Source organism: Lissotriton helveticus, chromosome 11, assembly GCF_964261635.1.
Source record: "Lissotriton helveticus chromosome 11, aLisHel1.1, whole genome shotgun sequence".
NCBI lineage: Eukaryota > Metazoa > Chordata > Amphibia > Caudata > Salamandridae > Lissotriton > Lissotriton helveticus.
In genome coordinates this window covers 238133028-238160947 of record NC_136072.1, presented here as the reverse complement: position 1 = coordinate 238160947, position 27920 = coordinate 238133028, and the positions used below count along the sequence as shown (strand labels likewise).

At 42.9% G+C, this 27920-nt stretch overlaps 1 protein-coding gene across 2 annotated transcripts in view; it reads right to left on the bottom strand.

The window, feature by feature from the left end:
* RNF13 (ring finger protein 13) overlaps nucleotides 1–26378 on the bottom strand; it is a 229919-nt gene extending 203541 nt beyond the window's left edge. The window contains exon 1 of one of the 2 annotated variants that reach the window (XM_078668038.1): nucleotides 26263–26378. The gene's annotated coding sequence lies outside the window, so the exon portion shown is untranslated. The remainder of the gene's footprint in view (nucleotides 1–26262) is intronic. The other variant, XM_078668039.1, reaches the window with a different exon arrangement.
* Between the last annotated feature and the right edge of the window lie 1542 nt (nucleotides 26379–27920).

The following is a 27920-nucleotide window of genomic DNA, read 5'->3' as shown; positions in this document are numbered from 1 at the left end:
CAAAGATTTTGCAGTGGCCCTACTGTCCTTAAAACGTTCCAAGGCAGCATCAGCCTTCTTGCCAAACAATCCTGATCCATCAAAAGGCAAGTCCATCAAAACAGACTGGACGTCTGCAGAGAACTCCGAAGATTTGAGCCAGGCAGCCCTCCTAGTGGCCACGGAGGAGCCCATGACCCTTGCCACCGAATCAGCAGTGTCCAGACCACTCTGAATGACCCGTCTCGCAGCTGCTTGAGTGTCCGATATCACCTCCTGAAAATCCTTCCTGTCATCTTCAGGAATCTTCGGAATCAACTGCTTGACAGAATCCATCAAAGCATGGATATACCTTCCCATCAGACACGTTGCGTTGGTTGACTTTAACGCCATACTGGCTGATGAGAAAACCTTCTTGGCACTTTGGTCTTGCTTTCTGGATTCTTTATCACCAGGAACCTGTGGAAAAGCACCAGCAGATTTCTTTGAGCAGGCAGCCTGCACCACCAAACTCTCAGGCAGAGGATGTGTCGATAAAAATGCAGGGTCCTCAGGTGCAACTCTATATCTCCTCGCCACTGTTCTAGAAACTGCAGGAGCAGATAAAGGTTTCTTCCAAACCTCATAGATGGGCTCAGGTAAGGCCTCGTTGAAGGGTAACATAGGTTCAATAATAGATGAGGGTGAATGAAGCACCTCAGTCAAAATATTAGGCTTATAATCAGCCGTAAGTAGAGTAATATTTAATAAGCTCGATGCTTTTTTAATAACGGTGTGATAAGGCACTACATCCTTTGATGGTACATTTGACACTGAAGCCAATTCCCATTCAGGCGATAGTTCAAGCCCACTGGCCTCACACAAGTCTTCAAAAGGATCCTCAGAATCCTGTAATTCCCCTTCTTCAGTATCTGAATACTGACATCCTTCCTCTTCCAGAAGTCTCCGGGCCTTTCTCCAAGACCTTTCCTTCATAACAGAAGTCAATGGATTCGGAATCGACTCCGACGGGGTCGGTGCCGGCGTCGAACCCGAAGTCGGACGAGGTCTTTCAATACGAGGTCGGGCAGAATCCTGTCTCGGAGTCGTAGGCATCGGCGTCGATGGGATCGGCGTCGACGGAACCGGCGTCATGCGCTTCGGCGTCGACGACACCGGTGGTGTCGGAAAATGCCAATGCGGTGGTATAGCCGGCATAAAAGACATGAAGGGCGCAGGGGCGTAAGCCTGGGGAACACCCAAGTTAAAGGCCATAGGGCCCGTGGGACCAACAGGTGCACCAGACGGGAACATTGCCCTGGAATAGACACCAAACATGGCGTTCAGGAACTGAGAAGGATCCTGACCTGGAGTTGGAAATTCAGGATATGGACCTCTGGGATGATCCTGAGGAGGCGGAGTCGATACGACGTCGATCTCTTCATCGAGTCCAGGAGCCAGGGTCGACGAACCCGCAGGCACCGGAACTTCGACCTCACCAGCCCCCTGCTCCTCACCTTCCTCCTCCTGACCAGAAGGATTGGATGGAATCGGAGAATGGACCTGTTTCTGAGATTCGGGTGAATCCGGATGTGAAGCCTCATCATGTTCCGACTCCGAAATCTCCACTTCCTTACTCAGAAGTTTGACCTGGGACTTCGGTCTTGAACTAGAGTCCTTCCCAGAGTGATGACGTGACTCATGGCTCCTCTTCTTGTGTTTCTTCCTCGAAGACTTCGAAGCGTGAGCCGAAGACGACTCCGAGCGTGACCTCGAACGAGACCTCGACCTCGACTTCGACCGACGAGATCGAGACTTCAAAGACTTCTTAACTTTCTTATTTTTAAGTTTTGCCACGAGGAGTTTCGTCTCTCTTTCTCTTAAAGCCTTCGGAGTCATTTTCTTGCAGCAAGGACAGTCCTCAACGTCATGGTCGGAGCTTAAACACCAAACACAGCATTCGTGAGGATCGGTGATAGATATTGTCTTGCCACAATCGCCGCAAGCTTTAAATCCAGTCTTCTTCGACGACATTTCAAAGAGTATAAAGATAGACACAAAAGTATGATAATAGTAACAAAGTTAATGTAAAGCTACAGTACGATCCCTGAAAACCGTTAGCGTCGACGACGCGGAAAAAAGGGAACTGATGTCATCACGCCGGCGTGGGCCTATTATAGGCGTCGGTGACGTCAGCGATGTCGCGTGCGATGCCGTGCCTCTGTGACGTCCGGATCCACGTCGGCGCGAAGCTACAAAATGAATTTCCGAATGTTGCTGACGCAAGGGGATATTCACAAGGTGAGGAATCCACACGGCAGATGTATCTATCAGAATGATGTGGCATTGTGGGATAAAAACAATGGATTGGGATGCGACCCCAAGCAATTGTCAGTGATTGAGATTAGTTCAAGCACTCCATCTATCACCTTGTTGTTTTTGCCATTACATGCCAAAGTATGGATTTGAATAGAAGAGCAAACTAATGCAGTTGCTAAATTACCATACTGTTACAGGATGCACCAGCGTTAAATCAGCCTCAACCGTGAATTCCCAAATTATTTATGGCCCATTTCAAACACAGACACTATGGCAGAGATAACACAATTGATGAGAGCCAAACAGATTACATTTGGGTTTGTTTTTCGAATGCTATCCCCACTAGAACAATGCTGCACTAGCTATGAGTGGGGTTTTTTAACTGTGTATTGGTCACTGGCCAAGTTCCCCTACATTTTGGGGACACAAAAAAATAAATATTAAGACCCATGACACCCCACTGAACGTTCTAATATCAAGAGAATCACATCTAGGGACTTCCAGCAGTGTCAATTTAGTCACATGGACAGCTGATTTATAGAGCAGAGGAAGCAAAGAGCGTGTTCCAGCTACCGCTTCAAATCTAGTGTTGACTAGCGTCTCATTAAAGGGCATTAATTCCTCACAAACGCACCATGGAAGTCACTAACATGCCTCATCCAATTTTCAAACCATGTCCCCAGGAAAAATTCATGCCCACGTTCACAACATAAAGGTAACAGATTGACACTAAAAGGACAAAAAATATATTGGAGGAATAGAGATACATATATCGCATACCCCCTACAAGGAGCATAACGGGTTTCCAGTCACTAGCACTTTTATAGCAAAGACTAATAGATCTGCACAATATAAATTATTGGCAGCGCTCGCGATAGCTTTAATGCATACCACAGAACAACTGTAAGAGAACACAACCCGCATAAACAGTCACTGACTTTGTTTTTCAAAGCTGCAGAATCTACCTCAAAACTGGGCCAAACGAGGATTCCGCAGTTCAGACGGGGGATCAGTCAAACATGACACTTTCTGGGGAATGGCACGAAAAAGCATACCACTTTGACTGGATTGATAGGATAGAAAATAAAAGCACTTCACAAGCAAGGACCGGTGTGTATCACTTACAACGCAACTTTTACATCGTAATGCTGTTACAACGCAGCTATTACAACGCAGGATCCATTACAACGCATGGCATTACAACGCATGGCATTACATCGCAGATGCTATTACAACGCATACCATTACATCGTAAGTATTGGTAAGTATATAATTTATTTTAATTTTATTTAATATTATATAAATGATTTAATTAATATTAATTATAAATAAAAATAAATAAAAATATTTATTTATGTTTTTAAATATTATAAATTAAATTTATTAATTTAAGTAATTTTTTAAATAAATATGAGTATAGGAGTATATGTATAGGTGTACTGAGGTTTTAGGGCAGGGTTTGGGTTTTGGGGTACAGGGGTGTTTTTAGGTTTCAGGTTTGGGTTTTGGGGTACAGGGGTGTTTTTAGGTTTCAGGGTAGGGTTTGGGTTTTGGGGTACAGGGGTGTTTTTAGGTTTCAGGGTAGGGTTTGGGTTTTGGGGTACAGGGGTGTTTTTAGGTTTCAGGGTAGGGTTTGGGTTTTGGGGTACAGGGGTGTTTTTAGGTTTCAGGGTAGGGTTTGGTTTTTGGGGTACAGGGGTGTTTTTAGGTTTCAGGGCAGGGTTTGGGTTTTGGGGTACAGGGGTGTTTTTAGGTTTCAGGGCAGGGTTTGGGTTTTGGGGTACAGGGGTGTTTTTAGGTTTCAGGGCAGGGTTTGGGTTTTGGGGTACAGGGGTGTTTTTAGGTTTCAGGGCAGGGTTTGGGTTTTGGGGTACAGGTGTGTTTTTAGGTTTCAGGGTAGGGTTTGGGTTTTGGGGTACAGGGATGTTTTTAGGTTTCAGGGCAGGGTTTGGGTTTTGGGGTACAGGGGTATTTTTAGGTTTCAGGGCAGGGTTTGGGTTTTGGGGTACAGGGGTGTTTTTAGGTTTCAGGGCAGGGTTTGGGTTTTGGGGTACAGGGGTGTTTTTAGGTTTCAGGGCAGGGTTTGGGTTTTGGGGTACAGGGGTGTTTTTAAGTTAAATAAAATTAATTATATTATATTAATTACATTTCTTAATTAAAATAATTAAATTAAATACATTATTTTAAATAATTTATTTTAATTACAATCAAAAAAATATTTAAATTAAATTAATTTAATTATATTAATTAAATAAAATTAATTACATTTTTTATTAAAATTAATTTAAATAAATAATTACTATTATTTTGATTAAAATAATTTAATTAAATTAAAATAATTACATTTTTTTTAAAAAGGTATACTTACCTATACTTACGATGTAATGCCATGCGTTGTAATAGCATCTGCGATGTAATGCCATGCGTTGTAATGCCATGCGTTGTAATGGATCCTGCGTTGTAAAAATTGCGATGTAACGGTCTGCGTTGTAAAATAACGCGTTGTAACATCATAGATCCGCAAGGACCGTTTGCAGCATAGATTTCAAAGGCAGATGTCCACGCTGTAGAAACTGCTAGGTGGGGCACAGAATTTCAACATGAGAACAGTCACATAAATACACCGCAGAATCATGCCGTCGCATGAGCCCAATATAAATAGTAAACAAGAGAAGAAAAGGTCCACATGTTAAGAGAACTGCAGAGCAAAGATGAGGAGATCACAAACATTCTAGGGAAATGACATACATCTTACACAGGACAATGGAGAAACTGTGTCTTCTATGGCAGGGGGTTGTGGCACACAAACAATACACAGATTACTTAGGAAGAGAGTCAAAATGTGTTCACACAAACAGGTCAAGAGAGGAACACACACTTTTCAATACCTATTCATATGCGGAAAATTACTTTACCCATATGTCATGGAAACTACAGACAACACATAGGACAAAGCGCTAAAGATATGTTACTCAACGTAGGTTGGTGCACCTCATGTGAAAAGGATCTACAGCATTATAGACACTTGTTTCTCTTGCTTAAGACAAGATCAAAAACACAAGAGAAATGGTGCCCTGCAACATGGACCATCAGTAGGGGGACCATGGCTAACAAGTGACATACATTGACTACATAGGCCTTTTACCCGGAGCGAAGACAGGCAAGAGGTATGTCTTAGTTTATCGAGGTGGCTGGAGACTATCCCTACTATCCACTGCTACCCATTCATACACACAAAGTACTGACAGAGGATATATTTTGTAGTTCTGGATTGCTCCTCTGCATCTCGGCAGAAAAAGGATCACCTTTCAAGCCCAAAATGAATGAAACATGGTGTCAAATGTTGGGTATAGAACAAGAATTTCACATCCTCTATAGAACGCAGAGTTCAGGGAAGGTAAATAGACTGAAGTCATAACTAAAGAGAGGATTGGAAAAAATGAATGATTCACGAGTAACTTCATGGGAAGAGGCGTTCCAGTGTGTTCTGGAACAAATTTGCAGACAAAAGCACTCCACAATAAGAGGGAGCCCATATGAAGCATTTCTTGTAAGGCCCATGCCAGGGTGGGATTATTGACATATGCCACCACAAAACACTTCAGAAAGCAATTTGAGCTAGCTTCTGAGGAGTATGTTGAGAAACATATGCAAACAATACAACTGATACATGTGCATATTTGGCACTCCGAAGAAAAAGTGATTGAACCAGACTGTAAAAATACTTTGATAAGCACAGTCAAAGGATAGAAATGCAGGTTGATGACCTGTGTGTCATCCACTGAAATGAGTAACATCACCCCTTCCCAGCAGCCACCCGTGAGTGTCTTCACAAAGTAACAGATGAGCGGTCAACTGAAGTGTAATACGTACATATCCCAGGACTGCAGTACATACGGTTTCATATATCACAAAGTCTGTCACAAAAAAGCTGAAAATGCACCTCAACAGCATAAGCAGGTCACAGAGGAAATGCAGGAAGGCAGGCAATACGAAAAGAAAAAGATCTAAAAACAAAATCAAAGATAACAATAGGAGGGGAGACCCTGGCAAAATTACTTCTTCCTTTTCACAGGATTCATCTGGCAGGAACGCCAAGTCTGCTGCAATCACAACAAAGGACAAGTATCAACACAATACATCAACCAAGAGTACAAGCATCGCATACGACAACAAAAGCCATAGATCACAACAACGGGACACAGCTATAAGACAAGCCCAAGAATTATGTTAAAACATCAGCCATACATCCACAAAAGTTACGTATTGCAGACAGTTACTGTTATTGTATATCTCTTGCATATTCCATGGTTATTGCCAAAGTTTACGCCACCCCAGCAGAATTAAGAAGAGGCAAAATATGACTGTTCACAACCTTGGGGAAAAGGGTTGATATTTGGCTCAGGCACACATAGGTGTAATGGGGTGAAAATTGTAGCGACCTCCTTGTTTGTACAATGGGCCAGTGCCATCAATTGTAAGGATACAGCAGGAGCAATAGACAGCGTAACCCCTCAACCTCAGTTACTAGTCCCTCTTACAGCAGGACAGATTTTTCAGATAGCAGATGAGCTAGTACCCATGGCCATGGAAAAGATTAACAGACATAACCCATTATATGGAATAAATGCAGCTATAAGAACAAGGAAGGGTATATACCACTAACATTTACAGTCGGGCAATGGACAGAGAGGGAAGAAGAGCTACTTGTACTTGAAAATAGCCCTAATTGTGTTGTGAGCTGCCATGAACCAGTAACTACAGAGAGTGAGGATCAAGAAACTAAACGGCAACACAACCTGAAGATACTAATAAATCTGGGTATGCCACGGATGTATGTCCACAAAATAGCACAATCAGTTCAAGGGAGCAGGCACCTAACATTGGTTATTTACATGCATCTGAGCCTTACACTTTCTACGTATAATATACCTGATAAATAAAGACATTTAGGATGATATTCAAGAAAGAGATATATTTTGTTACTACAAATATGTAAACAACAAAGTAAACCTGAGAGAAGGAAAAAGTTATGGAATATACTCAATACAGAGGAGTAACTGGCAAATTAAAGAACAAACAATTTGGCTCATGGAGTAGGAAAAACAGCAGACCATCAGCAGGCTACCTATAATTGGATCAAGAACAATTAACTGTGAATGCTCCTCAGGTAACTTTAGACAACACAATATAATTACCACAAAGCATAGCCAGCATAGATACTACTCTCAGGGAGGGGAGTAGCAAAATAAACAGAGACATGATCGGCCTCTTGACCTTTCATCATATGGCAACATGGGTGAGCGCAAAGGTGAGGAGGATTGCTTTGGGCAGGAACGAGGTCATTGCCAATGCCTCAGCCTTGCTGTAATTAATGAATCACATGGTCATACCAATAAATACTGACCAATTACAATCAGTTACTATTGATTCGCCGGTGTATGCGTCAGGCGGTTGACTGATCGCAGACGTACTAACCCTGTATGGAGTGGGTAAAACAGAACAAGTCACAGTGGTCAGATATCTTGGCACATGGATCCACAATCACTCAATGTTCTGGAGTGATGTCCCCCCCCTTGAAACAATTCGAAACAGCCCTCTGAAAGGAGAATGTTGCAACCACAGACAGGGCACATGGCTCTGTTCATGTACTACTGGAGAAGTGGACTGGATGGATGTACACATCCTTCTACCACCCAAAATCCCAGAGCATAAAGTTACGGGAACACCATGTTGTATACACAAGTACATGTGGGGGGCAAAGGCTGGCTCAGGGGCAAGGGAAGGTCAAGCAAACAATGTTATGCCCAGAGAGGATTGTGAATGGAGAAGACAGTTTTATACAGATGAGTTCCAATGTTTTCGGAAGGTATGAGACATCCTAGAACTCTACACGGAGCATGAAAACCAACAACCGGTACTGAATGCATTTACATAGAGATCTTATATGACCCAGTCCAAAACTCTGTGTTACATGTTTCTCGAGGGAGACAAATAACACATTTTTAATCATTAAAACAAGGCAACTTTTGGGTCAGGCAAAAGACAATTATGACAAAACTGTCCATGAAGCTTCCGAAGAACGGTCTGATTGGCTAACAAACACCATCACTTCGCTATACTTCATGGATACACTGGCGAATACCAATAAATGTTACTTTGCAGTGCATAGTTCTACTGTAGCACTATATCTTTTTAGGTTAGTACTCATAAGTTAGGAGGAGTAGAATGAAAATGAAACATGTATTGTTGGGAAAAGAATAGTGTAAAAGAATGGTAATTGATAAAAAACACACACACACGTGTCCATATCGACTGAATTAGAAAATAAACTACAGCATGCGCAAAGGCAATACATGAAGGTGCAGTACAAACAAGTCAGCTGACACCTCCTTCCATGTTTATCAATTTCTATTGGTTCATGGAGCAGATAAATACAGCACTGATAGGGAAGGCTGAAGCATCGCCCTTATAAACAGTGATTTAACATGGGAGCCGCTTATGTAATAATAGCAAATGTGTTTTATATATGTTTGCAAGTGGACTATGGCAGCATTAAAATTGACTTTGCCAATATGAGTATTAAGCGAGAATTAGTAAATAAGGGTGCAAATGTGGCCATGCAGTCAAATCTTGTAAGTCATGGTGCAAAACCTTCTTAACTCTCAATATTTCTGAGTGCAAACGTGCACACACTCTCAAAATGAATGAGGAATGAATTACTGTGTGATGGGGCAAATTTAAACGTGCACTAATGCTTACTGAGTAATGAAGCTAATCTACGTAAACTGTTAGAATGAATATGTGATGATGCAAATCTGAACATGCATAATGGATTAATGAGTGATGGGGCAAATCTTAATGTGCATAGAAGTAGTCATTGTCATTCTTAACAAATGAGGGTAATCTTGGCAGAAATGGGCCCTGTTGTGCATCATGTTTGTGCCTACTTAATGACAATATATTCAAGCCACTCTGGGAACGACAGCAATTGCCTTTGCTACAATGCTTCTAAAGGTAAAATGCTGGTAATTATTTATATTAATTGAGGGGCGTTCATGGCACCCTGAAGCCCAGCCCTTCCTTAATACTTGCTCTGGTTGTACGCAATTGTTTAATAACAATGTTAATATTATTGTTTGACGCCTAGGCCTGGAAGACTGGTGCAATCTACCTACACCAGTCTGTGTCCTCACTCTTTAATTCATTCTTGTAGCTTCAACTTCATCCAACCAATCATCTGTGCACTCACTTATTCAACCACTCATCCGCTTGTTGACTCACTCTATGCTTATCAGGAAACTCACTCATCCATTCAACCACTGTCTCAGTATCACAGTCATTCATTTCATTTCAGTGATCTTTATTTCGGCGGTATGCCATAAAAGAGAACAATGGTGTATAAAAACAATACAAAATAGATGACAGTATAAATTCATTATAGAAAAACCAATTTCAGCAACATTTTACCACAAAGACAATTGGTCAGATTTCATAGATGTTAAACAAGGTTAAAATTGTTAAAGCAATAAATAAGTTACATGTAACAATTTAAGAACATATAAAAAAGGACAATGTGTAGCCATTGGCTGGAAGAGCATGCTTAGGTTTCTGCGATTAGTGACCTACGATTGTGCCACATGGCAGCCAGAAATTTTGAAACGGCAAATACAATCGGACCAGTTGTGTCCCTTTTTAATATTCTAAATGCCAGCATGCATTGGCGAAACCTAGGTTTTTGCATAAAGGAACAAGGCAATGTTTCCTAGCCTTGTAATAACCTGGGCAAAAGAACAGCACGTGCAGTTCGGTTTCAGAGTCATATTTACACGCTGGACAATTTTTCGGGGCAGAAGGTGACAGCTCGCAGTGGCAAAAAACCGTGCCTCCACTGAACATATAGTTGTTTTTTCTAAAAGAGGATAAATGTCATCTAAGAATTTCTCAAATAGATAAAAGTCTTTGACCAGCAGGAAAGAGGCTGTTGTAGAGCCAGTTAGGGGGATTGCGTTGTGCAGCATTAAGCCAATCGGCACGAAATATGTTTGTGAGTTGGGTGCGCGGAAGTTTTTTGCAGCCCCGGTCTGGGTCAGACCATAGATCAGAGATAACTAACCTTGTTAGTTCATTTCTCATGTAAACAAGCCAGGGAATATTCCCGAGCCTATAAGTGACAGGATCTCCTTAAGTTCTTCTCTATATTATAACAGCTCCGGGGTGACCCAGAGCCTGTGCCAAAATCTGAGGGGTTTTAGTGCTAGCTCATCATTGATCAGTCCGATTCCCAAGTCACACCTTAGGGGGAAAAGTGGGGTGCTTAACGGTAGTGCTAGTAGCCCTCTTAAAACTGTATTTTCTGTCCTAATGATTTCGGACCTCACAGTCATTCATTCACCCATCCACAGAAACACAAACTTGACAATGAAGGAAAAAGCCCTTTCCCTTATAAAATAACCAGACCTCCTGGCTGCAAATAAGTATTTCAGTAAGCTACAGACAAGATTAATGAAACTGCAACCCTCTGTGGAGGGACGGGGGCAGTTCAATGCGTCTTCCCAGATTTGGTAATTGGTACCAGTTGTTTCTGCAGTGATTAGCCCAATATACTAAGATTCACTTGACCTTAGCATAGGTTTTTGGAGGGTTTGAAGGGTGGAAGCGGAAGGCATATGAGGATTCAGCACTGTAAAGAATGGTGCCCTTCGTCCAAGTGGACCATGACCCTCCAGTTAAGTAGCATTTAAACATAAAGGCAGGGACACTGTCAGCTGGGCCACGTTCCTCTCTAGAACCTATGCAGTGAGCACAGTAATTGACAGCATCCATGTCTGTGCCATCAGAAATGATGTCCCACCACCTTGATAAATGAAATGTATCCACAGTAGACCCAAAAATGGATTACAGTCGGCGAGTGAGCAGAGGCGTTACAGACTTCAGCAGATCAGTGGTGGTCTTACCTTATGCTTCTTTCTGGAAACAGAAAAAACAAATTTGGCTTTACCAAGCCCTGGAGCTAGGGCATGTGTATGTCAGTGGCATCTCCGACTGATTTGGTGCATAAAGTACTGGGACTGGAGAGTTGTGATTGAACAAAGATGAGAACCCTGCTATCACGGGGAATATTTCCAAAATCATTCTTGGTCAAATCTGTACTCAGTATTGTGATAATAAATGTAGCTGCAATTCTGTAGATGCATATTTTAATAAAACGATCGAAATACATAGAAATTGCCTTCATGAAACATGTGCATTGGTAATGAATAGACCAGTTTATTAATGCATTATTATTGTTTACGCCCTGTAGCGAAGGCACGATGGAATCACACTCCCATTCAACAGCAACGACATTTGCAGATTAAAACGTGTACAGCCCTGAAATCCATGCCAGACTTCAATAATCTTACGACACTCAAACAGAAGCCAACAAACATCATGTGAGCTGCTGCTCAGATTATGTTGACGTTTGCTGTGCTGTCCCTAGAGATTTAGGAACCATCTGTTTTGTTTTCCTTTGGCCTCACCTGCATCCTTACGACCTGTCGCTTTTCTATTTTGATACATATCGTTATTGTCCATTCTACCAATTTGTTTTCAGAGGAGAAAACATGAAGACGTTCGGAAAGTAACAACTTCCAATTTAAAAAAAAAAGTACAGATTAAAATCATCAGAGTAAATTATATCAAATGGCGGAAAAGAATGTAAATATAAGATCTGGATGTAGGTAACGCACACCGAGTACATAGTTAATTAAAACAAATTGCTACTGTAGATTAGAATTCATGATGGAAATCTTATTCAACATTCTTCGTTCAACTGTTTGCGGTTTATAAAAACCATGTATGAACAAAGACAACAGACTTAGCTTTTGAAAAGTGCATTCAAAAGAGGAGACACTCAGCAGCCATGGACACACAGACACAGATCACACAAACATGACTATATATCCCCACAGAATTCTATGGACACATCAACAAAGAGTAATGACACACCCACAGAATGAGCATATCAACAAAGTCCCACACAACACGTATGTAACCAGACAGTACATGAGCAGGTTCACATAGACAGCCAGGGTTTGAAACAAACGCATGCTTTATTATCCCTTAAGAACAACTAGCCCTGTTTTTATGAGATAACTTGGGGTGGAGATAAAGGAACATGTCAATACCCATTCAATCCTTGGTCTCTTCTTGGGCGAAGGATGAAAGAATATTTCAGCATCTATGCTTAATCAGAGATCAAAGTGTAAAAAACAAAGATAGCAGAACTGTACACAAACGAAGTTAGAAAATGTATCTGCCAAATCTGGGTTAGGCCTTAGGCTTACTGCGTAGAGGGTGGCAGGATATATTTTTAGGTTTCGCTGGAGGGCGGAGCTCTTAGCTCCGCCTCCAGAGAAATCTGTAGTCTTCAGTAAGGGGCTCTTGGAATACGCCCTCTGTTTCATTGGCTAGCTCCATAAATGGAGGCTAGCCATTGGAACAGAGATCTGTCCGTCAAGGCCGGACCAGATTCGGGGGCGTTCCCGTGATTTTTTCCCTGGGCGTTCCCTCTGTGTAGTAATGCAGCGGTGGGCGGAGTTTCGTTTTTTATTTTTTACGAAGTACAGGTCAGTGCTTTGTTTTTCTAGCCTTCCTGCCCCCCCTTCCACCTGTCCTTGTGCCCGTTCCCACCCCCTCCCGCTGTCCGTGTCACACTGGAAGTCCATGGGCGTGCCTTGCCGTTCCCGCCCCCCCTCGCCCACCCGGCATCTGGACCGTTTGTGGTTACACCCGGCATTTGCCCGTAAAAATCAGCCCCCGCCTGCCTACCTAAGGAGAAGGGCCGCTGCGCTGCCCGCAGCGACCCGGAAGTGGTTGGCCGGCCGGCCGGCCAATCCCAGCGCGGCCGGCCGGAAGTGCCCGCCCCCGCAGCCCGGGGGGAAGAAAGGCTGGTAGGGGGATGAGTTGGGCAAACACTAATAAAAATGGTAAGTAATCGGAACAATGCTCAAGTTTGTGCAATCCATATATGGCTTTCCCATTCCTACAAGCTTTTATCTGTATTTTAAATTATGCCAAGAAAACAGTTTACTGCCTGAATTCGAAGGCGTGAGATTCCTTTAGTAAAATTATTAATTTGGGAATAATAATTGACAGGCAGCATGCTGAAAGTATCACACTCGCCGGCAGCCATGACGCCCTCCATCCCTGCTTTTCACAGTTATCCCCTCTCTTTCCTCGTCCAGCCACCACTGCCGTCACGAACCCTGCGCGGGGGCGTTTTTCATTACATTATTGTGTAACATTTCGAGCTTCATCTCTAGTTATTTGTCTTCATGCTTTCCCTCCCGGCTCCATCCCCTTCCTCGCTCTCTTTTCAAGATATTAAAGTTGTCTGCTATATCTCTTGTAAATATCAACTGAATTAAAAATAAAAAGCGGCGGGGGTCGGGGGGAGCACGGCAAACGAGGAAGAGCAGCCGTGGTTGCCTACCGGTCGCAGGGCTGCACGCGGTGCGGGCACCCAGCCAATCTGCGTTTGCCCCGAGGATTTTGCGCGTGCAGACGTCCACGAGGCCATTTACGTGCCGCTCAGAGGCAGGTGGGATTTTTGAGACAGATAAGCCTTCTTAGCGACCGCGTGAGTGGCGCTTGTGTTGAACTAGCATGTTTCGTGCAGCAATTAGCACATAAATGGAAATGGCAGTACACTTAACGCAGCGCCCCTTAACCCCTTCCACAGATGCCGCGATATGCGGTCTGATCACAGCTCCTAGCCTTTCTAATGTAGGTAATTGTCAACACTTTCCAGGCCTTCCACTCTTCAGGTTACAAATAGTAGCTGTCAGTCAAGAATCAGTTTTCATTTCAATGAGAAAATCCTCCGTTTAATTGTTTCTCTTTAGCTGTCCCAATGGGCTTAGAAGCATTATTATTCGAGTCCCAGGTATTCCAGTCACGCTGTGTGTGACCTGAAGCATGTCATTGGGCACTTAGTTCAGGCTTTAATGGATTCATACAGTTTCTTTGAAGGTTCACCGCGTGTCATAAAGGCTGCGTAGGGGGCCCTGAATGGATAGCTCCATGCCAGCAAGACGCCACGATTCTAGGCCTGCGCTTTCTTTAACAAATTATATATTCTTGGAGCCCCGTTCTCGCATTGCCAGTTCGACTAATGTTCCAGAGTGCAATTTGTTCACAAAAGAAAGATGTGGCCTGAAGCTATGATGGGCACCCATGACGTAGGGTCTTTGGAAAATATTCAATTTGAAATAACCTGTCCATTTATTACTAAGATACATTGTGTATTCATTTTTATCTGCTGGACGTTGCTGCTCTATTGTATCTTTTCCTTCGCTAACAAGATGTTATTTTTCAAGGGCAAATCTTGCAGTGTGTTTGGCAGAAGTAAATGCTTTCATTGTCTATTGTGTGAAGCTTCTGTTAGTATGGTACATGCAGGAAGTACGCTGGGCAAAAATATGAATTTATGCAATGTATTTGAAAGTTGTAAGTTTACTTCTGGTGAAAAAATGACATAACTAATGAATGCTTGCAACATGTTATATATAGTGTATTTGTTTTTAACAATATAAGTGCCATGAGGGAAAGCATGAGAAAAGTTTTTGTTTTTGTGTAACATCTCTTTTCCTATATCTGTAATGTATTAAAACAAGTCCCAATTTGTCTGTATAACATGTATTGTTCAAAATAGTATAAATGGATTCGAGTTTATTGTCTGTCACTTAATTAATTCACTTGAGTTTATTCGGGCCTCTTTTTGCTAGGCCACTTCATTTGGGTGCATTCATCATATTTTACTCTTGGACACTTTCTAGACCACTTTGCACATTTGCTCTGTTGCTCATTTATAACATCATTTTGCTTTTTGCTTCTAGGCTCGTTTGTTTTATGTTTTGAGTTTGTTTTGTTTGTCAGGCTTACTTTAACATGGCACATTTGCACTTTTGACTTGTTTTAGCTTAATATCAGACACGCTCAAAATGCAAATTTTTTTACTGGCTCTCTGAGCACACTGTTTTTTTCACAGCATTTTGTTACATATTCAAATTGATTTGGCTATTTGATTAAGCTCTTTTATTCTGCAGTGAGCTGATCTCACACATGAGGGCGTCCTACTTTGCTCTTACGCAATTTAAGGGCCGTGCTATTTTATCGCATCCTGCTGCTGGATTAATACATAAGAAAACACATTTTGCCTGATTACAAAAAGGTTTTTATTGCACCAGGGCAAACATATGAAAATCGGTTGTTGAACCAATGCTAGATGTGAAGGACATGCGAGCTTGCTGATAAATCATTTTACATGTGCCAGTGATTTTAGGAATTTGAAACTAATCTATGCTCGACGTTTCTTTACAACAAAATTAATTGCGCGGACTTTGCATTGCTTTGCTTTCGCTATTTACTAAAAACATTTAAAATGCAAACTGTGTGTGTGTGGCTGGCTCTGGGTGTGTGTGGCTAGCTCTGGGTGTGTGTGTGGGTGGTAGTAATTGCTGTCTGCTGAGCTCGTCCGTAGGGTACAATAGTTCTCACATTTGCGAGAGATTAAGCTATTGGCAATGTAAATGACAATGCCATTTATTTATCTGTTTTCAAAACCAACACATAAATACAAATTTTGTCATTTGCAATGCCAATAGCTCTAACTTCTCCTAAGGCGAAACCGTTGCATTGTAAATGCTTGTTTATTGGAAGTGTACTCCCAGACCTAGACTGCACAATATGAAACAGGAGAGGGAGACTCAGGTGTAATATTGGAACTTCTGTTTAATGAAAAGGATGGAAAATCATAGCCTAGAAAAGCAGTAGATTATGCACGACTGTACTGCGACAGCAAAGTGAAGCCTGATGCCATGTACAGTCTCTCGGTCATGAAAAACCAAGAAAAGGAAGACATTTGTGAATAGCGTTCTTTAAAATAATTTAATTCAAAAAGTGGTTTTACAAAGATACATTAGAATAGTAGTATTGAAAAAGCAAAGGTAATACTGAGACCATGTGGGGGACGCGTGTCATGAAGAAGCAGCGTTGTCTACTACAGCAATTAACGTAACTACAAAAGAGAGGAACATACAGATGCTTAAATGAGTCTGGTGAGATATTTAATTTCTACTTAATATTTAACCACAACAACAAGGGTATCACATTTTAGGTAGAATTTTAGCAGACTGTCAACATTCATGCAATCCCTAGCCACTTCTTGGAGAAATCTCTTTCAATAGGTGACTGAAGAATTTACTCTTATGCCCATTAAATTGTTCCCCTATTGAAAGGCCACAAAAAGGGCCCCAGGGCGATTCAGCCCATTGGGAAATGTGGTTGGGAGCACATGTTACACCCCCTTATATCAGCACAGTCGTCCGTGCACTGCATGCCATCCATGACATGGTGCATGGCAACAGTGCGCCCTATGCACAAGTGGTGCTGTACTGTGCCGGCATGCACTTCAGGATCTCTCTATGAGACAAAGCATGCCACCACAACACAGCCAGCCCCGAGCCAACATTGTAATATGGCGGTCGAGATGTCCTTGGTTTGGCGTCGTTCTCCCGACCGCCGCAGCAGGCTGTCGGTCCGCCCGCACAACTCTTAGAAAAGGTTTGGAGTGCCATGTTTTATGAAGATCTGTTCAAGGGTAAAAAATTTAGAAGAGGAGTAAAAAACAAGTTTTTTTTCACCAATTTAAGCTCCCATGGTTAATTTTGCTTCCATCTAAGGCCCAGAAAGCCGAACAAAGTTACATCTAACGTGCCATGAAAATAGAGCTTTTGTGATAAAGGACACTTTCTTTGGTTTGGTGGAAAACCATTAAGCTCTTTTTGAGATATTAGCATTTTAAAAGTTACTAATCGGACTTTAAAGAGTTAACACTTATCTCTGCCATTTTAACTCACGAGTCATGACATACAAATTTAGGTGCAGATTTACACGGTCTGGCGCATCTCTGCAAATCAGCAGGGATGCGGCAGAACACTTGCGACAGGTAAAACCACCCGCGCGCCACCACTGATGCGCCAAATTTACAATGCGGCGAGCCGTGGCGCACGGATGGGCAGATGCGTGTCACATTCCCGGGCGGAAGTGCGGCACATTGCTGGAGTCGCGTCGCAAGCACGAAGCAGTTCCATCAAGGCCCAGGGGTGCCCTATGCCTAACATGCTGCATCACTCCTTACGCCTGCTTCACGCAGGTGCAGGTTTTTGACGCAGCATGGCCGTAAAAGTGACTCAGTGAAATCTTGCAGATTTAACTGCTTCACTTTTACGAGGCGTACCTGCGCTTGGACGCCCACATGAAACCTGACGCAGGTTTCATGTGGCGCAGGGGTTTACAACGTGACGCATCTCCCTAGATGCGTCACGTTGTAAATATGGAGCAACATGGCGCATGATTTACGCTGCCGCTGCGTCACAGAAGTGACGCAACGGCAGCGTAAATGTGCCGCAAGGGGCTTGTAAATCTGCCCCTTGGTCAATAAGTGTTTTTTGTTTTTTTTTAAATACTTTATTGATCAAAAGCAGAGGTAGTATTTATCAAAACAATCACGGTTACAATCTTGTCACAGAGCACGTTCATTACAGCAGTGTATTACAATCACAATTACAGGGAGATATGAGGCCTGGTCATTTTCATGTCTGCTGAGGAAGTACACAATTCGCCTCTATAAGCATTCCATCGTCCCCATTTCTTATCCCAAACTCCAGGGCATCCCCTGATCTTGTAAACCATTTTCTCGGACAGCATGCACACATCCACAGTGGCCACCCACCTAATCAGGAGCGGTTTAGATGGTGAGCCCCATTGCATGGCTATCTCACGCTTCAGTAAAAGGAAGCCCAGAGCCGCCCATTGCTGTTCTATTGCAGTTAGATCTGTGGGGAAGTGCACATTTGGGGGTCAGGGGAACAGGTTTCCCTATTGCATCAGTCATTTTCTGGATGGTGCGTTTCCAGAGGTCCTGGACTGCTGGACATTCCCATAGAATGTGGTAGAAGGTACCAGTTAGACCACAATTACGGAGACAGAGATCAGATGAGCGTCTGCCTATTCTGGCCAGAAGAGGACCAGACATGTATGTTCTGTGCAATATCTTTAGTTGTATTAATCTGAGTTTTTGTTTATTTTTAAATAAAAGTGAGTGGCAGATTTTTTTCCCCAACCATCTTGGAACTTAATTTCACAATGGGGAAAAAATCTATCAGTCATGGGGTGGCAGAGGGCGAGTCAAACACCAAGGCAATGGTCAGGGGGTCCCAAACTTGTAGGAAACACAAAAAACTCCATAGATAAAGAGCACTAAAAAGTGACACGTGAGCAGCCATTTTAAGTGCTAGATTCGATTTAAAAAAATTAAAACACAAGTAAAACCAAACACTAGAACGTCTGACTACTGTTGCTTTAAGGGCAGGAGTTAAGACACCCAAACACCACTGCGCAGCACCCACTGCAGATGGAGTGCAGAGCCTGGCCACTGGCCATGTCTTACTTCCAAATCACCACTGCACATGGTTGATATATGTACACAGAAGGGGTTCAGCTCCTGTGGCAGGTTGGGCTTAAGGTCTTGCCACAGGCCAACCCTGCATACAACCCCCGATGTGCACAGCCCAAAACAGCGCATAGTAAGGGCTGTCCATTGAAATTTGTCAGTCATGACTAGCAAACCACTCCAAAGATTGCACAACCTGTCATGCTCAAAACACCAATTTGCCAACAGTACAGAAACATCGACATGAGAATCAGGAGAACAGAGAGGGTTGCGCAAGTTACGTTGTGTTTTGGGCATGTTACTTACCATAACTGACAAATGTCTTTGGTTTTGCACGTTTGAGCCCGAACCATAAATCCCTTTTTAACTACAGTATTTTAGTGTCATATTCAACTATCACTGCCATTTACATTATAGATCATCTTTATCAGATGTGTTAGTCCACGCGGGTCACAGCAAGCTAACAGATGAAAACTCCAAGAGTGGACTGATTTGTTGAAAAGAAGAAAAAAAAAACACAAGCATATTATTAGCGTAACTGGTAACACCTAGCAATACTAGGTGTGCACTGTAGTTTCTGAGCATTAGGTATACAATGTTGTAATTCCAAATCTAAAGATACTCTTAGGCCTTTCTTTTGAGAGGTAAATACTGATTCGCCAGAGAGTAACATTTAAGGAGTGAAGCGCTACCCCATTCACAATTCTGCCACTAGCAGTAGCTCTGTGTGAATTTCCCAATTCTTAAGAGCAAAACTGAATTTTTGTGGTTGTCTAAATTTTACCAGGTTTTACCTGGTAAACCCTTTGCAGGGAATTCATTCCACACATATGGTAATCTTGATTCTGGTGAAAAGAGGATTCCCACAGAAAGTGAAATGAGGACTGCAGTGTTTACTATGTGGACAAGTTATCTTAACTGAATAGTGCATCTGCTTTCAATGGACTATAACACGAATTGATGTTTATTAAACTTTTCCATTAATTCACTTAACTGGGCTATCGCATTTTTTTAACGTCAGCAACATTGGGTTGCATGCCATTCTTTTTCATAATACACAGGTGAAGCAGAGCTTGGTTATGTTATGTTAATGACATTTGTATAGCGCACATTCTGCCGTGGTATAGTGTTGAAATGCTGTTGAGTGCCTAGATGTCATCCATACCATCCCAATGTTTACACTGCAGATAGGACGAGTCCGAAGATTCCTGTAGTTGTGTGTGCAATTGGAGTGTTATGTATGAACAATAGTGTATCAGGTGACTGACTTAGTATGAAGTTTATAATTAGATTAACCTGAAAAAGTTAAATCTGTAGTCTCCGTGGCAATTTAAAGGAGTGGGAAAATCATTAGGCAGTGTTAGTAGGATATTGCTGTTCAATAAATGAAGCCAGCGGCCTTTCCCTATTGACTATGTGACTGAAGTCAATAGACTACACTTTGCCTGGTGACTGGAGAAAGTATGTGCATGTAATTCTTCATGACATGACAGAAATGGCATTCTTGGAAGACCATTATACAACACAAACAAGCTATTCACAACACCAGCAAGCAGGAAACTCTAGGAAGTTCCCACTCTTTTGGCGGAAGTGATTTTTTCTATGCACAGCAACCACAATACCACTGGAGCTCTAAATTGGCCCGACTTAAATATGTTTTTCTAGCCGAAATCTTAAGTACAAGAATAGCAGGTATCCATCCACACATACTGAGTTAGAATGATGACAAAGCCTTTTGCTATTTTTGGCAAACTTTCTAAGCCCAGATTAGAAGTGCTATCCACGCTGAGCTAAATAAAACCATGGCAAAGGCAATTTACAATTCCAGACACAGTATTACATCTATTTCAGCTATGTTGGATGCATGTGGAGTCTTCGTTAGCCGTTTAAAGCTACTATTCAACTCACTATTGAACAAGACAAAAAAAAAATCATTAAAAAAATATATGCCTAATGGATTTTTAAAAAATGACGCAAAATTGACAATGGGTCACCACTGAGGAAGCACTTGGTTGGGTAAGCAAACTCCCTAGCATCACCCCACACAAGCATGTATAAAGAGTAGGGCAGAAAGGTTTGCAGGTGGGAGTTTCACTGTATTTGCTCTCTGTTTCGCATCCCCATTCCAGTCCCCATCCCTCTTCATTCCAGTAAATGAAATTGCAGTGGTTCTGGTGTCCTTTCACTCATTCTGTAGGTGGGTTGTGAAAGTCCAAGCAATAAATAAAGATGCTTTTAAATTCTGTATTTATCTTGTCACACGTGCTGCACTTCAAAGACGGTCAATTGTCAGGCTATGTCTTCAGACAAATTGTTGCTTTTTTAACATGGAGATTGGTGCTCACAAGCTCCTCTCACTTTAAAGTCAGGGAAAGAAAAGGTAAGTGAATTATGTTACAATCATGTTGGGGTACCCAAAGTGTGAAATGAAAGGTTGCAGGATGTCCTTTTCTATAACATACAACAAAATGTAAATACCAGTAAATTAATTTTACACATTCAGCAGTCAGGAAAACAAAAATGAAGTACATTTTTTTGTAATTCTGACGTGATGGGAGTAAACATTTTAATAGTATCAAAGCAAATCAATACACTTAACTTGGTGATGCACAAATGATAAGTATTCGCTTAAACCAGATTTCCAGCGATCCTGGAGATGATCGTGCTCCCCAGATTTCTTTATCAATATACCCATAACGTTGCCAAAACACTTTTTCAAAATGGTTAGGGCCCACATGATCACACTTCTGTAGAAATGGGGACAGTAATATCCAACAATGACCTCAAGGCTGAGGAGAAATTACTGGCCGCCTCATTTGGAGATGAAGTGTCCGCAATCTCTATTAAATATAAAGCCTTCTTAGAAGTCTCCTAAGGTGGGCTATCGTAAACTGCATGAGGAAGTGCTCAGAGCATACCCAGGGGCTCTAGTGCCAACTCCTACATGAGAAGTCGGTTCATGAATAGAAGATCATGGGTATGTCCTGCCACATGGGTAGGGCCCTTAACCACTTGCTTAAAGTTTACGATTTCCAGGTCCTTCTCTAATTTATAATTGCTGGGAATGTTTGCAGATTTAAAATGATAGTTGAAATCTCCCGCCAGCAGGAAATATTCATATTTTACAGCATATGGGCTACTTCCTCAAACGCTGAAGGTAACCTTGCACGGGTAGGTCTACAGAGTAGTGCCCCTCCCTTAGAGGAAAAGCATAGGAGTCTAACAGGATATGAAAAACAAGCATTCCTCTAGAGGTTGACAGCATCATCTCCAAAGATTTACAATTAAAGTGCTACTTGTATATCAATGCGACCTTTCCCCCAATCTTTCCCTTCCTGTTTCACATGATGATGTTATATACCACAGGGATTACAACAGTCACATCCGGGCCTGATGCCTCGTTTAGTCAAATTTCAGTAACGAATACCATGTCAGGCTCACTATTATTGATAGTGCCCCATATGTTTGTTGCATTCTGAGCCAGAGAGCGAGTGTTAAAATACATACATTTAAGCTCTGGAGGTGGTAACTCACCACTGCGCCCACTCCCCCCCCCCCCACACACACACACAGTGGTCATCGTGCAAGATGTATTGGAGACTCTCTTCCTGAATCTTCTTAAAGTAGCATGAATCATGAGTTCCTGACTGCAAGACCATCTTCAATAGCTGCATGTAAATGGTCCTTCAAAAAACCCAAGACTGCCTAAGCAACAGAAGCTGGCATACCTTTGTTTTGGTCATAGGGCATGCAGCTGAGGGGCTCACTAGCTAATTTGGCAAGCTCTACCTGCAATAAAAGGACATGAGGTGTGGTGCAGTTAGTCCAAATCTTTTTAGAATATGCTTTTATCACAAAAAAATCAAAACAAACAGCAAAAGGTAAAATGTCCCTCGCGGGCCCCACCAGTATAACAAGCATTTGCAATGCAATAGGTCTCGCATTTGGGAGAGTTTATGCTATTGGCATTGTAAATGACAATGCATTTTACTTATGTTTTAAAAAGCAACACATAAAAGACGTTGTCATTTACAGTGTCAATAGCTCAAACTCTCGCAATTGCGTGACCTATTGCATTGCAAATAATTGTTACAAAATTGGCAGTTTTGAACTTGGAAAGAAAAGCACTATAAGTGTCTTGCAAGGTATGCAAGACTTCATGGATTTGAGCTTGCTACAGGCAATGCTTGCTTTAATATCAGGGAAATTGAAAGTCAAAACAGAGCCCAGCAGGCAATAATCCATCACGCTGTATTATGAGCCTTTTCTTGGTTTAGTAAGCCATGCCATCTCTTGCTTTATAAAATTGTAGTGACCCTGGGTATAGGCAAACATTCCTAAGAGTGCGCTCGTGTTCAGAAGGTGGCGTGTCATGAGCACGCTGGTGTTTGTCCCCAGAGTTATTCAAACAAAGGGCGCTTTGGAGAAATGTACAAATGGGCCCTTCTCAAAAGGCATTTTAGGAATTACCCGATACATATTAAATTGAAAAACAGTTGTGAAGCAAGAGTTTGTGGGCCATAGTGGAAACAAGTAACATGGCCTGATAGGTCAGCACGCCCGCACCAGTTGGGGAGTAAGAGCTATTTGCGGCCAATAAGACTCTTTCACCCGTGGAAACCGGTGCTGTGCAGTTGATAGATGTGCCCCTGAAAAACAGCTTGCGGTTTTTCGGCAGGCATATAATTTTAAATTACAATTAACGCCAAACGTTCTATAGTAATGGAGGCAAAGCAAATCCATGAAGCCAACGGGGAAGTGAGAATGTAAGTATTTTTTACCACTTGAGACAAAATGAAAGGGTGGGAGAATTGGATTTCAGCCTGCCGATAACTAGCTTGGTGCCACTGCACCTGCTGAACTATTGATCGCTAGCCCCGGGCCCCCTGGAATGTTCACAAGATGATGGGGTGTAGACATTCTAAACCCCATTTCACCTTTAACACTGTCTCCCCCGAGCACTGCTGCAAAGTGACACTCGCTTGTCAGCGTTGAGAAACAATGGTCATCCCGGAAAGCAGTTTACACTCAATTTTAGTAAAACTATTGTCCTTCCTACCTCCATGGTACACCTCCTGCAAGTGTTCCAGGTACCGCAAAGCGCAGTTCACACCGAACTGCACAAAAACGTTCTCGCCACCCAAGGACACATGTTGATTACTCTCTGTACGTTAAAAACAGTTTACTCTGTGTGAACAGGCCGCTGCGTGGGAGTCCACCAGCCAGGCTCACCGTCTGTGCACTCTGAAAGCCCCCCAAGCCCTGCACCTCTGCCGATGGAATTGCACTGAACCACCAATCCTGTTAAACTTGGACTTAACAGACATCTGAGAGCCCCCGGAGCAGGGGCACTCACAGTGTCTGTCCCGCCTGCCTCACTCAGCCATTTCTGGCTCACAGAAGAAGCTAAACACAACAAGCGATCCAAGGGGCGTGGTCTATATTACTCCTCCAAAGGAACTCTCATATACATCCAAGGTTTGTTGCGAATCAGTTGTGAGTCAGAACAACGTGTCACTTGTTACCAAGAAACAAAATAGACAAGCATTTACAATGCTATAGGTGTTGCAAATCCTATAGGTGCAGCATTGTAAAAAAGAAAGAAATAAACGGAGCACAGTGTCGCCTAAAGTGGGCGTCACGGTCCGAAATAAAGTAAAAATAAATAAACGGAGCGAGATGCTACTTTAGTGGCGTACGTAAACAAGTTGTTGACTCGTTGGACGGCCCAGGCAGCGCCCGAGGGAGATGGCGACAGGCGGACACGGCACCGCCTGAGGTCCATAAACAAGCTGTCGCCATTGTGCAAAGTAAACTATCCAGTCTGGATGGGCCGTCCCAAAAGGAGACTTGGCGGTATCAAAGAAGCCTCCTTTTCAATCGGAAGCCAGTGTTTAGCATGGACGATGAAGCCAGCCAATCAAAAAGATGGGCTGGGATTTAACTTCATTTCTGGAAATATCCTGATTACAAGAAGCCTCGCAGAGCGAGCAGAGCGAGCAGCACATGCACGCTGCAACGCAGGTCTGCAAGACCTAAAAATCAGCCCAGCCACTTTCATATGCGATAGTGAAGAAAGAGGAGCGATAAAATAAAATGTGTCTCAGAACACACAATATCGGTAAACACAGAAGCAGCGATTAAACTAGGTTTTATGATTTCAGTTAGTACAAATTAGTCAATAAGTAGGTATCTACTTTCCTTTCTACCTCAAATGTTGTTGTTTTGTTTTTACCTCCTTGTGCATGAGGGCGGAGCAAGAGTGGCAGACAGCTGCCAAATGAAAGCTCAGCTCGTTAAAGCCCCAGGCAGAGCCACGGCCAAGCTTTCAGCTCACACCCACCTCTATGACTGGCATAGCAGTTTGCAGTAATACCACATCTCCTACTGATGGACCCGCCTCTTGAAATAGTAAGTAGGCTCCCAGTTTTATGTTTGTTTATTTATTTTTCAACATTTCCGTCACTATTTATCCAGATTCCTTTTTTTGTCATCTTATTTGCTACTTAATCCATGTTTATTATGTGTTTTGAGAACAAAGAACAGAAGAAGAGGTGACAACTCGTATAGTTCCACATTTATTTAACGTATACATGTGCATTCAAACTTTGCTGCCTGTCAAGTTTTAGGACATTACCCAGCCAAAATAAAATAAAATATAAATCCACATGAAAAAAAGTACCATATTACCACACATACATATTGAGATATGAAGTAATTTAAGCAAATATCCTCCAGCTTACTAACTCCCCCTGCTGCCATTATGTACAGCTATTGGCCTGAAATTCATTAATCTCATCATTGACAGTCACTCAACAGAAGTCAAATTATCTGTATGTTTCCCCTTTAAAAAAGAAATACAGAAAGCAAATGAAAAGCATCGCTCCATATGCACAAACACACAACCTCCTGCAACAAACCATCTCTGTCCTGAGTCGTACATGTAAAACCCAAGGCAAAAAGTCAAGCATACAGCATTCTGCACATGCACATCCAGAGGTCAAATTCCCAGCCTCCTACTACAAGTCCACGCGCCACGCCTACTGCCACTTGGCCAATTGGAGAGCCATCTCAGCCAAAAAGGCTCACACACACACACATAGTCTCCTGCTCGGCATCCCAGATGTTCAGCACACCGAGCCAAGAAATCCAAAGGTGCAGCCTTCTGTCCTAAAGCCAGATGTAAATACCCACCGCCGAGCAGGATTACTAAATGCACAATCCAGCCAAGCCAAGTAAACCAAATGTACAGCTGTAGCTAGATTCCTCAAATTGTAGATTGTTTTCAGCTACGCCCCAGTCACCAAGAAAACGTACTTTGTGCAAAGACAATCCTGGGGGCTATTCAGCTACACACACAGCCCTATATCCTGTGCAGCAGGAACCTCAGACTTATGCGGGAGGCTTCACGTCCGGGAGCAGAGCTTTCTACGGGGAAGCACCAGAGGAGCCCCCCAAGGGTTACTCAGAGGCGCATGTATACTTACCAAGAGGCTGCGGACAACAGCCGCAGTGCGCACCTAAGAAGGGGGCACCGGACGCTACTCGCTTCCCATCTCATCCATCCCACAGCACACTCAGGACGACAGGCAGCGACGCACAGCCACGCCCACGCGAGCTTGCATTGGCTGCGTTTTAACATTGCGATATCTGATTGGCTCACCTTTACTGCCAGTTAGGAGGCGGCCTGTCAGACTGCGCGAGGCTTGTTTTCATTTTCTTTACTGCGCGTGACCTGGGCTTCAGGCAAGCCCGTGACTCCTCGCGCGCCGGAGGATGGGGTGGGTCCTGTCCGTCACTAAGGAGGAGGGTGGCGTCGATTGTGTCCTGCGGCAAGTGAATGTGTGTATGGCGTGCGGTGCTCTGGGCTCACTCTCCCGAGGCACACTGTTCGCTTTATAGTGGAGTGCTGCGAGACAGGCGCGCAACGCCCATTGGGCTCAAAGGGCTTCGGCCCCCGAAATTTTCTAGTAGCCTCCCTCCGAACTTTGGCTCTAGTTGAGCTTCTGCTGTGAGAGCAATATATTTTTTTCCACGGTGTATTGTAGTATTGCGTGCAGGCAGTGGCTTAGCTAGGGTGCCGTGGGGCCCAGTGCAATTAAGGAACAGTCAGAATGAAAATAATCTCCCCAAAGCTCGCAGTAACAAGACCGTTACAGTATGAGCGCTATGGAGTATTTCTACCGCATCACTAACAGCTACAAATGAAGATCATGCACGCAGGTTGATGCCTTAACGGTTAGAGCGGCCGACTTTAAAGCTGGGGAACCAGGTTCGAGTCTGGCGCAAGGCTCGGACCTAGGGCGATATGTATCAACAAACTATTTTGCATTTCCTAAATAGCGATTTTTAAGGAATCGCTATTTAGGAATTGCAAAATTGTATGTATGAAACAAATTTCTTAGCGATTCCTTAATCTTCCTTATTTGCGAATTCGCAATTAAGGAATAATTTCCAATGCATTCCTATGGGCCAGGAGGCCCATAGGAATGATTGCGAAATAATTCTCAAATTGCGAATTCGCAATTTGCTAATCGCAATTTGAGAATTATTTCAAGGGTGCAGGGGTGTCTCAAAGACACCCTGCTGCACCCCTGTAATGTACATGTGTGTGCATATGGCGCACATACATGCCCTATGGGCATGTGTGTGCATCACATGCCACCTTAAAAAATGCCAAAATATGCATTTTTTGAAGAATTCGCAAGTTACCATCAACTAAAAGTTGGTGGTAATTTGCGAATTCTTAACCATAATTCGCTAGCCAAAAATGCTACATACATAGCATTTAAGGAATCGCAAAATTGCGATTCCCTAAATGCTATGGCAAAATAAGGAATCGCACAAGTTTGCAATTCCTTATTTTGGGAATGTTTCATACATCCCAAAACATGCAAAACGGCCGTTTGCGAGTAGCAAAGGCCGAAATTCTGCGAATTTCGGACTTTGCGATTCAAAAACGGCTTGATACATATGGCCCCTAATCTCCCCGTGCCTTAACATGAATGTGTGCAACTGGTGCTCATGTAAAGAACACAGGCATTTGCAATGCAATCGGTCTCGCCTTTGGGACTTTATATGTTTTTACAGGGCACAAATCCTAAACAAGCATTTACAATGCAAAGGTCTCTGCATTATTAAAGGT